Below are 13,732 nucleotides of genomic sequence, written 5' to 3'. Positions count from 1 at the left end.
CTTTAATAAATGGATGGTTGGCCTGTCATGTGACTAGACACATGACAGGAAGCAGGAAGTACAACTGTATAAGAGAGCAGCATGACAAACAAAGGACAGTCACCAAACTGTTGGATTGAGGAGTTGCTAATTTTAGAGCTCACCTTTCCATTCACCACCTGCAAACTTTGGATTACACTTTCTGTGGATTGTATATACACTGGTGGACACTCACATTGGACTTACCAACACACTGGGGTTCTTGGACTGTTTTTAGGGTATGGACAAATGAACTGTATTCTTTTAACAGAGTTTACCTAGTTTTATCGTGTTGTTTTAAAGTCTTTTATGTGAACCTTGTATATACACCAAATCTATTTAAACCAATTTTCTTTTATGTCTCATTCTTTTAACCACTAGTCATCTCTCACAGTTAAATCTGACCCCATTTTAGTCTTGTAACTCGGCTGATAAGGCCGATTGTTACACTTTTATGGGAGACCGCCTGGGAATACCAGGTGCTGTAAGCTTTTGCCTTTTCTTCACTATTTATATAATATGCTGGCTTTTACGGAGGCTGATCTTTAAATAGCCCACTTTTTGGAGCAGCCCTCGCTTATGGCCATACCACGCTGAGAGCGCCCGATCTCGTCTGATCTCGGAAGCTAAGCAGCGTCGGGCCTGGTTAGTACTTGGATGGGAGACCGCCTGGGAATACCAGGTGCTGTAAGCTTTTGCCTTTTCTTCACTATTTATATAATATGCTGGCTTTTACGGAGGCTGATCTTTAAATAGCCCACTTTTTGGAGCAGCCCTCGCTTATGGCCATACCGCGCTGAGAGTGCCCGATCTCGTCTGATCTCGGAAGCTAAGCAGCGTCGGGCCTGGTTAGTACTTTGATGGGAGACCGCCTGGGAATACCAGGTGCTGTAAGCTTTTGCCTTTTCTTCACTATTTATATAATATGCTGGCTTTTAGAAAGACGTGTTTTACCGCTCTATTTATTACAATCATTTACATGTATTATAGAGTTTTAAGTGTTTTACATGTTTTTAGGCCATTTTATTACTCTTAACATTTTAAGTGTATGTGTCTTTAATAAATGGATGGTTGGCCTGTCATGTGACTAGACACATGACAGGAAGCAGGAAGTACAACTGTATAAGAGAGCAGCATGACAAACAAAGGACAGTCACCAAACTGTTGGATTGAGGAGTTGCTAATTTTAGAGCTCACCTTTCCATTCACCACCTGCAAACTTTGGATTACACTTTCTGTGGATTGTATATACACTGGTGGACACTCACATTGGACTTATCAACACACTGGGGTTCTTGGACTGTTTTTAGGGTATGGACAAATGAACTGTATTCTTTTAACAGAGTTTACCTGTTTTTAGGGTATGGACAAATGAACTGTATTCTTTTAACAGAGTTTACCTAGTTTTATCGTGTTGTTTTAAAGTCTTTTATGTGAACCTTGTAAATACACCAAATCTATTTAAACCAATTTTCTTTTATGTCTCATTCTTTTAACCACTAGTCATCTCTCACAGTTAAATCTGACCCCATTTTAGTCTTGTAACTCGGCTGATAAGGCCGATTGTTACACTTTTATGGGAGACCGCCTGGGAATACCAGGTGCTGTAAGCTTTTGCCTTTTCTTCACTATTTATATAATATGCTGGCTTTTACGGAGGCTGATCTTTAAATAGCCCACTTTTTGGAGCAGCCCTCGCTTACGGCCATACCACCCTGAGGGCGCTAGAGAGCCAGCAGGTAGTGCTAGGTTTGCAGTGCAGAGATACTCTCTGAATCCATTTGTTTGACAATCTCTTTTCTGAAATACTTACTTTTCTTTTTGATTTTGGACTTTGGGAATTCGTTGTTGGAAAGTCAGAGTTAACCCTGATCACTTCCCCCAACAGCTTAGGCTGTGTGGGGGACTTTTTGGACTCTTCCTGGTTGAAGCATGCTGCAGATGCACATCATGGCTGCAGACAAAGAAACAGTGCAAACAACAATGATAAAAGGTAGCAATGGAAAGAATGAAGAGGACGATCAAAGAAGTGGAAAAGACAACCAAGTAGTGATTCAAAAGCAGCAGAAAACAAACAAAGTCACAGGAGATCTGCAGAGAGAAAGAGAAGAAAACAACCAAGGAGTGCAAGGAGGAACAAAAGGAAAATATAGCAAAGACCTGACATTGGAGGTGGAAGTGGAGGGAACAGAAAAGATTTCCATGATGGATTTGCTGAGGGGAGTAAAGAAGGAGTGTGGAGAGGTGATCGGCTGCAGAGTGAGAGGTGAAAGGATGTATGAACTCACAATGAAGGATGAAGAGGCAAAGCATAAACTAATGGATGGCGTGAGAGTACAAGGAGTGATGGTGCATGCAAGGGAAGTTATGAATAATGACATGGTGGTGTCTTTTATAAACTTGCCAGTATACTTAGAGGATGAGAAGATACTCTTCAAACTACAAGAGTGGGGAGTACGACCACTCTCACCAATAAAACGTCGGTTATGGCCTGGAACGGATATAGCTGATGGAACCCGGTTCTTAAAGGTTCGTTTTACGGAACAGGTATGTTCACTTCCATACTCCACAAAGTTTGAGACTCTGAGAGGCACCGAATATTTTCGCGTCATCCATGATAGACAAGTACGTGTTTGCAGACTTTGTATCAAGCCAGGGCACATATTCAGAGAGTGCCCTGAATTAAAGTGCTTCAAATGTGGTGGAGGAGGACATTATGCAAGAGATTGTGAAGAATGGATGCGATTAGAGAGAGAGCGAGTAGTTGGACAAGAAGATGATGAAAGGAGGTACAGTGATCTGACAGAGGAACAAGAAGTGGAAGTGGCTGGTGTTGTGAGCGGGGGAGGTAAAGATGGAGCTGAGGCTGGTGAAAAAAGAAGCAAAATGGAGCGGCGAGACAGAATTGGGAGCAAGGGTGAAAAGGATGGCGAGGAGGAGGAGATGGAACAGTCGGAACAGAGCGAGGAAGACAAAGGTGAAAGTAAAGTGAAAGGAAAAGGTAAAGAGGATGAAAAGAAAGAGATGGAACAGGAACTGAAAGAAAGTAAAGGTGAAGAAAATAGGAATGGGGGACAAAAAGATGGACTGAAAGCAAAGATTAAAAGACTCAGTGCAAAGAGGAAGTCTGAGACGGACGGAGAACAGAGTGAACAGATCAAGGAACCACGGGCAGGTATTTGATGCCTTATTTAATTATATGTGGTTTTGTTTTTCAATTTTATTTAGTTTTCTTTAGCTACTCTCATGGCCACTGTAACTTCAATAAATATAAATGGGTTAAGGAATAAAAGCAAGATGAAAGAGTTATTATTTACATATAGGAGTGATATAATTTGTATACAGGAGACAAATTGGGAAGAGGATAAAGTGAGAGAGATGAGAGAGGAGTGGAGAGGGGATATTTATTATAATAATGGAGCAAAAAATGCAAGAGGTGTGGCAGTACTTTTTAAAAAAGATAGTGTCAAAGGTATAAGGGAGGTATATAAAGATCAGAGGGGAAGGATCTTGGTAGTTGAATTTACATATAGAGATATAGATTTTAGATTAATAAATATATACGTTCCGAATATAGAAGTAGATAGGAGGGAAATATTGGAAGAATTAAAAGAATTAGTTGTGGGGAAATGTATTGTAGTGGGGGATTTTAATATAAAATGTAGCAGATTAGATGTGGGCAAGGGCGTAAAATTTAGATGGGAGAAATCTAGGGGAATGTTGATGGAGATAATGAGAGAGAAGGGGTTAATAGATGTGTGGAGGTATGAAAATCCAGAAAAAAGAGAATTTACTAGGAGGCAATTAAAAGAAGGTATATTAAAACAGAGTAGAATAGATTTAGTGTTAGTTAAGGAGGAAATCATTAGATACATAGATGGGACAAGGCATCAAGGAAATAGTTTAAGTGATCATGATGGTGTTAGGTTCAGAATTAAGATAGGGAGTGAGGAGGTAGGAGGAGGGATGTGGATATTGAATGCAGGATACATTGGAGAGGAAGAATATGAGATACAGATGAAGGATCTAATAAATAGAGAAAATGAGAAGATAGATGAGTATAAAAGAGAGGGAGGATTAGATGACAGAATAGGGGAAAGATGGGAGAAAATGAAAGACCAGATTAAGTTCATCAGTATAAAATATAGTAAGAAAAGATGGGAAAAGATGAAGAAGGAAGAAGAGTTGCTGAAAGAAAGATTGAGGGAAGAATTAAACAAGGCTGAAGATGAAGAAGGATATAGTATGGAAAAATATATAGAGGCTAAGATAGCACTGGAGAAATTTGAGAGGGAGAAATGTAGAGGAGCAATTCTAAGAAGTAGGGCAAAATATGCATTAGAAGGTGAGAAATGTACAGGGTATTTCTTAGGGCTAGAGAAAAGGAGACAAAGTAAAACATATATAAACGAAATAAATACAAAGGAAGGCAAAACAACAAAAGACTACGTAGAGATTTTGGAGAGAGTGCAAGAATTCTATGAAGATTTATACAAGAGGGGAGGAGCAGATGAGAAAATCATAGAGGAAGTATTAGAAAGTGTAGGGAATATTCTAAGTGAGGAAGATAGGGAATGGTGTGATAAGGAGATAGAGGAAGAGGAGGTGAAAGAGGCAATAGGGGGGTTGAAAAATGGAAAAAGTCCGGGGAGTGATGGGATCGGTATTGAATGGTATAAAACATATAAGGAAGGGGTAGCACCAATTCTAGTTGAAGTTTTTAAGGGGATAGAAAGAACAGGAGTAGTGCAAGATAGAATGGTGGAGGGAGTGATAGCTTTAGTGTATAAGAAGGGAAATAGATTAGATATGGAGAACTATAGACCAATCAGTCTATTAAATGTGGATTATAAAATACTGACTAAAGTTTTAGCGAATAGAGTGAAAAGAGTGATAGGAAGTATAGTTCAACCAACACAGAGTTACAGTATACCAGGCAGGGATATAGCGGACACGATAGGGACCGTTAGGGATGTTATGGAGCATATGAAACGAGATGAGAAGGGAGGGATAGTATTAGGGATTGATTGGAATAAAGCTTTTGATAGAGTGGAACACAAATATTTATTTAGGGTATTAGAGAAGTTTGGATTTGGGGTGAAAGTGATAGGATGGATAAGAAGACTATATGAAAAAGCAAAAAGTTGCATAAAAATAAATGGAGTGCTAACAGACAAGTTCGATGTAGGAAGATCAGTAAGACAGGGATGTCCCCTGTCTGCATTATTGTATGCCATTTCAGTAGAGCCTCTAGCTACTTTAATTAAGAGAGATAAAAGAGTAGTGGGCATTGAGTTGCCATATGGAGGGATGTGTACTATAAACCAATATGCAGATGATACTACAATCACAGTGAGAGAAGGAAACAGTGTAAAAAGAGTTTTAGAGATAGTGAAGAGGTATGGGAAGGCATCAGGGGCAAAAATAAATATGGAGAAATCAGAACTAATGTATATAGGGGAGGTAGAGAGAGTAGAGGTAGGGTTAAGAGTGGAGGAAAGATATGTGAAAGTATTAGGGGTATATTTAGGGGTGCAAAGCAAAGAGGCAAGAGATGTGACTTGGACCGGGGTGATTAACAAAATAAGAACAGTATGTGCAGCATGGAAAGGGAGAAAATTGAAATTAAATGGGAAAGTAATAGTGGTAAATAGCCTGTTATTGTCAGTATGTGTGTATGTGATGAGTGTAATGGAAATGCCAGGGTGGGTGTTGAATGAATTGAATAAAATTGTAGGTGATTTTATATGGGGCGGCAAAGGGGTGAAAATTGCACAGAAAACATTGGTGGGTAAGAGATGGGAAGGGGGTTTAAACTTGATGGACTTAGAAACAAAAAGAGCCGCAATGAGAATAAAAACGGTAATAAAATATATGGGAGGGAGATGGGATTATGGATGGAAGGAGTTCTTAAGAAAGTATGTTGATGACGTGGGAGGAATAGGAGATAATGGTTGGTACATGGGCTTCAAGCAATCAATGACGGGAGGAATACCAGAAATATATCGGGAGGTTTTAGAGGCATGGAGGCATTTCCTACCCAAATTAGAGTATGAGTGTGAAGATATAAATGTGATTAAAAATCTGCCACTATTTCTGAATGAAAAAATTAAGTATAAAAATAAAACATTGTATGAACATAAATTTATAGAAGGGGGCATAAAACAAGTAAAGGATATAATGTACGAAGTTATTCCAGGATTTCTTAGAGATAACTGCATTTATGATTCTGTGTGTGATTTAGATGGAATGGAGAATAGAGAGAAAGTGAATACAATATATGACAAAATTAAAACAAGTATACCCTTGCAATGGACTAAGGTGATTAAAAGTGAATGTGTCTCTAAAGAAGAGCAATGTATGCCAGAGATGTATGTGCATGATAATGGTGAAAAGTACAAAATTAAGAATATGAGTGTAAAGAATGTATACAGGAGATTAATCGGTGATGTTATAAAAGAACCAGCGGCAGAAAAAGTGTGGAAGAAAGTGTTTGAGGATCTGGATGTGAAAAAAATCTGGTCAAACCTAAATATAAAATACAACAGTATTGATTGTGAGAACAATGACTTTCTGATAAGACATAATAGAATTTACACGAATGTGGTGTTAAATAAAATAAACAATGATGTCAATGTGATGTGTGATGTGTGTGATAATGGCCATGAGAGTTTTTTACATTATTTTCTGAGATGTGAAGCTTTGGTTGGTTTCTTTGATTTTCTTAAAAGTATATTAATAGAAAACTGGGGTGTGCAAGTGAAGTCAGAGGAGGAATGGGGGAAAATATTTTTGTTTGGAATTGTTGGGAAAAGGAAAAAAAGGGATATCTGTCTAATTAATTTTCTTTTAAGTCATGCTAGACTAGCAGTGGTTCTAAGAAGGAACTATGCACATTTTGAGGGTAGGACGATGAAAGTTAAAGATATATTTAAGTTAATAACACAAAGAGATGTGGAGTTGATTTGTAAGTTTGGAGAGAAAAAGGCAAAAGAATTTTTTATAGACACAAATAAGTTCATATATCAAGATGTGGGTGGGAAAATCTGCTTTAATTGGTAGGAAGCAATCATTTGATTTGAGAAGGGTAGTAGACATATCTCTTGTATATTTCATTTATGTATCTGTATTTTCCTTTTTTTGTGCAAAATAATGGATGTCAATTGAAAGATGACTCATATGAATGTAACAAATTGTGTTGAGTGAGTGTGAATGTGATGGAAAACTGTAATTGAAAATTTGTGAATTGAAAATAAAAAAAAGATAAAAAAAAAAAAAGAGAGCGCCCGATCTTGTCTGATCTCGGAAGCTAAGCAGCGTCGGGCCTGGTTAGTACTTGGATGAGAGACCGCCTGGGAATACCAGGTGCTGTAAGCTTTTGCCTTTTCTTCACTATTTATATAATATGCTGGCTTTTAGAAAGACGTGTTTTACCGCTCTATTTATTACAATCATTTAAATGTATTATAGAGTTTTAAGTGTTTTACATGTTTTTTAGGCCATTTTATTACTCTTAACATTTTAAGTGTATGTGTCTTTAATAAATGGATGGTTGGCCTGTCATGTGACTAGACACATGACAGGAAGCAGGAAGTACAACTGTATAAGAGAGCAGCATGACAAACAAAGGACAGTCACCAAACTGTTGGATTGAGGAGTTGCTCATTTTAGAGCTCACCTTTCCATTCACCACCTGCAAACTTTGGATTACACTTTCTGTGGATTGTATATACACTGGTGGACACTCACATTGGACTTATCAACACACTGGGGTTCTTGGACTGTTTTTAGGGTATGGACAAATGAACTGTATTCTTTTAACAGAGTTTACCTGTTTTTAGGGTATGGACAAATGAACTGTATTCTTTTAACAGAGTTTACCTAGTTTTATCGTGTTGTTTTAAAGTCTTTTATGTGAACCTTGTAAATACACCAAATCTATTTCAACCAATTTTCTTTTATGTCTCATTCTTTTAACCACTAGTCATCTCTCACAGTTAAATCTGACCCCATTTTAGTCTTGTAACTCGGCTGATAAGGCCGATTGTTACACTTTTATGGGAGACCGCCTGGGAATACCAGGTGCTGTAAGCTTTTGCCTTTTCTTCACTATTTATATAATATGCTGGCTTTTACGGAGGCTGATCTTTAAATAGCCCACTTTTTGGAGCAGCCCTCGCTTATGGCCATACCGCGCTGAGAGCGCCCGATCTCGTCTGATCTCGGAAGCTAAGCGGCGTCGGGCCTGGTTAGTACTTGGATGGGAGACCGCCTGGGAATACCAGGTGCTGTAAGCTTTTGCCTTTTCTTCACTATTTATATAACATGCTGGCTTTTAGAAAGACGTGTTTTACCGCTCTATTTATTACAATCATTTACATGTATTATAGAGTTTTAAGTGTTTTACATGTTTTTTAGGCCATTTTATTACTCTTAACATTTTAAGTGTATGTGTCTTTAATAAATGGATGGTTGGCCTGTCATGTGACTAGACACATGACAGGAAGCAGGAAGTACAACTGTATAAGAGAGCAGCATGACAAACAAAGGACAGTCACCAAACTGTTGGATTGAGGAGTTGCTAATTTTAGAGCTCACCTTTCCATTCACCACCTGCAAACTTTGGATTACACTTTCTGTGGATTGTATATACACTGGTGGACACTCACATTGGACTTATCAACACACTGGGGTTCTTGGACTGTTTTTAGGGTATGGACAAATGAACTGTATTCTTTTAACAGAGTTTACCTGTTTTTAGGGTATGGACAAATGAACTGTATTCTTTTAACAGAGTTTACCTAGTTTTATCGTGTTGTTTTAAAGTCTTTTATGTGAACCTTGTATATACACCAAATCTATTTAAACCAATTTTCTTTTATGTCTCATTCTTTTAACCACTAGTCATCTCTCACAGTTAAATCTGACCCCATTTTAGTCTTGTAACTCGGCTGATAAGGCCGATTGTTACACTTTTATGGGAGACCGCCTGGGAATACCAGGTGCTGTAAGCTTTTGCCTTTTCTTCACTATTTATATAATATGCTGGCTTTTACGGAGGCTGATCTTTAAATAGCCCACTTTTTGGAGCAGCCCTCGCTTATGGCCATACCGCGCTGAGAGCGCCCGATCTCGTCTGATCTCGGAAGCTAAGCAGCGTCGGGCCTGGTTAGTACTTGGATAGGAGACCGCCTGGGAATACCAGGTGCTGTAAGCTTTTGCCTTTTCTTCACTATTTATATAATATGCTGGCTTTTACGGAGGCTGATCTTTAAATAGCCCACTTTTTGGAGCAGCCCTCGCTTATGGCCACACCACCCTGAGAGCGCCCTAGAGCAAACCAGGAAGTGTGTGACTGCAGTTTGGAAAGAGAGATACTCTTACCTTCTCGATTTATTTGGTTAGTGTGAGTGAAAATAAGTTTTGGTTTGTGTTAGTAAGTTTTTTTGTTTTAAACCACTAACCAGCAGCCGTGTGCTGTCTGGGAAGTGGTTTGTGTTTGTTGTTTTTTCGCAAGTATGAGTGATTCGGACGGACTACACGGCAGCAACAAGGAAATGGCGGCAGAGATAGAGATGGCAAAAGAACAAAGGACTGAATTAGGACAACGAGAAAGGATCATAAGCAGCACAAAGAGGCTATACAGGAAAGAGGCAACAATAACTATTGATGTGAGTGAAACAAGAGATGGCAATGCAGAGAGTATCATTAAAGCAATAACGAAGAAAATCGGTGTGAAGGGAATTTTGGCGGTGCGCCCGAAACAACAGAAACAATATGAGGTAACAATGGAATCTGAGGAATGTTGTGATGAACTGTTAAATGGACTGGATATCAATGGACACATTTGTGAAGTGAGGAAGTTGGAAGACAGGGAGTATGTGGTGTCATTTATGCATATACCCGTCTATCTGAGTGACGACGACATCATAACGAAACTGGAGGGGTGGGGAGTTATCCCTGCCTCAAGTATGAAGAGGAGATGTTATCCAGGTACGGATATTGAAGATGGAACAAGGTTCATCAAAGCTAAATTCCCAAGAGAGGTGGCGTCGCTCCCATATAGTACGCGGTTTGAGACAGCAGAAGGAACTCAGCATTTTCGGGTGATACACAATAAGCAGGTTAAAACCTGCCGGTTGTGTATGAGCCCGGAGCATTTCCTGAAGGACTGTCCAGACTTTAAGTGTCGCAAATGTGAGGAGCATGGTCATTTTGCACGGGAATGCAATGCAGTGAAGTGTCCAGACTGTTTTAAAACGCTAAACAAATGTGAATGCTGGATGCAGAACAACGAGGAAGAGGAGGAGCAACAAATGAACGGGCAGATGCATAACAACACTACAGAAACCCAAGAAACAAACGAAGAGGAAGAGCAGTACGAGATAACTGGAAGAGAGGGACATGGGACTAGTAAAGAACAAGAAAAAGAAGAGCAACAGGAAGTAGAAGATCAGGAGGAAAGAATGGAGGAAGAGAAATCAGCGGAAGAAACACTATCAAGGGGAGGAGAACTGATTGTAGTAGAACTGACAGGAGAGGAAGGAATAAAGAACCAAAAGGACAGAGGACTGGGAATAATGCCACGGAGAAAACAACTGAAGGTAATACCTAATTTGGAAATGGCAAAAAGGAAAAGACTTAAGTATTCAGAGAATAAAATTGAGGTGTTGAGTGGGGAAGATGGAGAAGATAATCAAGAATGACTGTTTTTAATTATTTATTTTTGTACAGTATGGTTTTAAATTTTGTATGCTGGAATGCAAGAGGATTAATGAATATGAACAAACTGAAAAATACTCTAGAACTATGCAAGAAAGAAGACATTATTGTATTTCAGGAAACGAACTGGAAAAAGGAGGTAATTGACAATGTCAAAAAGATGTGGAATGGTGAAATGTTTTATAGTAATGGAGATGTAAAGTTAGGAAGTGGAGTGGCGATTTTAATAAGAAATGATATTGACTGCAAAGTGAAAGAAATATATAATGATGGAAAAGGAAAATGTAATGCTGTTGAAATAAGTCACGGGGAAAAAGAGTTTATTTTAATGAATGTTCATGCGCCAACAGAAGAGAAAGAAAAAAGGGAGTTTTTTGAAAACATTAGAGGAATAATAGATAAATGGAAGTCAGTAATAATTGTAGGAGATTTTAACACTGTGTTTAGTAAAAGAGATATAGCGGAGGGAATGGTTTTTAGAACAGACATGGGAAGAAAAGAGCTGGTATCTTTAATGGAAGAAAGAAACATGACTGATGTGTGGAGGGAGAGACATGAAAACAAAAAAGAATTTACTAGAAGGAGCTTGGTTGGTAACTTTTTGAATCAAACGAGAATTGATTTTATTTTAAGTACAAGGGATATAGATTATTTTATTGATGATATTGTTTATAGTGACACTAGTTTTAGTGATCACAAGATGATAAGGTGGAAAATAGATTTTAACAAGGAGGATAAAGGACCAGGGGTGTGGATTTTAAATTTTGGAATTTTAAAAGATGAGAATTACAAATTGGGAATATATGATTTAATGGAACAGGAAAAGAAGGATGGCATGTATGGGGAAGACAAACGAATATGGTGGGAAAATGTAAAATATGAAATAAAGAAGTATTCAATTGAATTTAGTAAAGGTATGAGAAAAGCCAAAAATGCTAAAGAACAGGGAATTAGAGAAAGTTTAAGAAAAGAAACAAAGGAAAAGGTAATGGATATTCAAAAAATAGTAGAGTTAGAAGAGAAGCTTAAGAAAATGGAAGAGGAAAAATGTCAAGGGGCAAGACTAAGGAGCAAAGCTAGATACACAATAGAAGGGGAAAAATGTACTAAATTTTTTTTTGACCTAGAAAGAAGAAGGGGAAGGGCAGATACAATAAAAGAACTAAAAAACAAAGATGAAGAGTCCATAATAGGAACAGAGTTACTCTTAAATGAAGTAAGGATTTTTTATGAAGACTTGTTTAGAGAGGAAGGTATAGAAGAGGAAAACAAAAATTACTTACTGCAACATATCAAAGCGAGAGTAGAAGAAGAAGACAAAAAAGACTGTGACGAGGAAATAAAGGAAGAAGAGATAATACAAGCGATAGAAAGTCTAAAAAGTAACAAAAGTCCGGGAATAGATGGAATAGTGAATGAATTTTATAAGATTTTTAAGAAGGAAATAAGTAAGATCTTAAAAGAAGTGTATGATGAAATATTTAAGAAAAAAGAGCTGGATCAAAGAATGAGTATGGGACTAATGAAGTTGATTTATAAAAGAAAAGGTGATAATAAGAGTTTGAAGAATTATAGGCCGATTACAATGTTGAATGCAGATTTGAAGATTTTAGCTAAAATTTTATCAAGTAGATTGAAGAATGTCTTACCAAAAATAATTGAGACAAACCAGGCCTACGGGGTGACAGGGAGGGATATAGCGGATACAACAAGTGGTATACGAGACATAATGAGTATTTTAAAGGAAAATAATAGGAAAGGATATATAATTAGCCTAGACTTCGAGAAGGCTTTCGATAGAGTGGAGCATGAGTTTTTATTTTCGATTTTAGATCATTTTGGTTTTGGGGAGAATTTTAAAGAGTGGTTAAGGATTTTATATAGAAATATAATGACAAGAGTAAAATGTAACGGCTTTTTAACCAATCCTTTTAATGTCACAAGATCCATTAGACAAGGATGTCCATTATCAGCACAGCTATATACGCTGATAGCAGAACCACTAGGGATGTTAATTCAAAAAGATAAAGAAATAAAAGGGATAAAAATTGAGGAGGGACTAGAAGAAACAAAAGTATTTCAATATGCAGATGACACTACACTAATTGTGGAAGATTATAAAAGTGTTGAAAATGTAATGGAAAGGGTGACAAGGTTTTGTAAAGGTACAGGAGCAAAAGTAAATGAGGAAAAAACTGTTTATATGAGATTTGGAGAAGTGTCTGATTTAAAAGAGGTTCTGGGTTTTAAAGAAGTACAAGAAATGAAGATTTTAGGAGTAACGCTAGGTAAAGATGAGAAGAGTGCAACAGACAGAATGTGGGAAGAGGTTATAGGTGCAATGAAAAACAGAATTTTTGGCAAAAAAGAATTTTGAATTTGAAAGGGAAGGTTTTAATAGCGAACGTTTTAATGTTAACCAAAATGTGGTACATTTTATCAGTGGTTTCAATGCCAAAATGGGTGGAAAAAAGAGTAAAAGAATATATTATGGATTTTATATGGGAGAAAAAACCCCCAAGAATAGCATACCACACACTCATTGGAAGGCCAGAAGAGGGAGGGTTGGGACTTGTTGATATAGAATTAAAAAAGAAAAGTATGAGAGTGAAGGTGGTTAAAAAATATTTGGACATGGATAAAAAGGGAGATTGGAAAATTACAATGAAACATTTTTTAGCAAAATGTGGGAATGTATTTTTAAATGATAACATTTTATGGATGAAACTCAAAAATTGGATGATGGAGGGGATACCAAATTTTTATAAAGAGGTTTTAGTTGCTTGGGGTTTTTTTCTCAAGGAGATTGATTTTAAGCCATTTGGGAGAAAAACGGTCCTCAATCAACCTATTTTCTTGAACAGTAACATTGTTTTTAATGGACAAGTTTTATTTTTTAAGAAATGGTGGGAAGTAGGGATAAGGCAAGTCAAAGATGTGTTGTATGAATTTAAAGATGGATTTTTGCCGTTACAAGTGATCATAGATGCTA

The 13,732-nt window shown here is 37.5% G+C and overlaps 1 protein-coding gene and 4 non-coding genes across 5 annotated transcripts in view; 4 read left to right on the top strand and 1 right to left on the bottom strand.

Moving 5' to 3' along the window:
• The window catches only part of LOC141305375 (uncharacterized), a 566,500-nt gene that overhangs the window by 322,442 nt on the left and 230,326 nt on the right, over positions 1 to 13,732 (bottom strand). The gene's annotated exons all lie outside the window — the stretch shown is intronic.
• Positions 594 to 712, top strand: LOC141305452 (5S ribosomal RNA). Its single transcript, XR_012344417.1, has one exon. It is a non-coding gene; the product is annotated as a 5S ribosomal RNA (ribosomal RNA).
• LOC141306581 (5S ribosomal RNA) lies at positions 797 to 915 on the top strand. Its single transcript, XR_012345539.1, has one exon. It is a non-coding gene; the product is annotated as a 5S ribosomal RNA (ribosomal RNA).
• Positions 8,197 to 8,315, top strand: LOC141305488 (5S ribosomal RNA). The gene has a single exon (XR_012344453.1). It is a non-coding gene; the product is annotated as a 5S ribosomal RNA (ribosomal RNA).
• Positions 9,117 to 9,235, top strand: LOC141306750 (5S ribosomal RNA). The gene has a single exon (XR_012345708.1). It is a non-coding gene; the product is annotated as a 5S ribosomal RNA (ribosomal RNA).

The sequence above is a fragment of the Garra rufa genome, unplaced genomic scaffold, assembly GCF_049309525.1.
Source record: "Garra rufa unplaced genomic scaffold, GarRuf1.0 hap1_unplaced_002, whole genome shotgun sequence".
Taxonomy (NCBI): domain Eukaryota; kingdom Metazoa; phylum Chordata; class Actinopteri; order Cypriniformes; family Cyprinidae; genus Garra; species Garra rufa.
The sequence above is the reverse complement of the archived record's forward strand: the minus strand, read 5'-3'. Positions and strand labels throughout refer to the sequence as shown.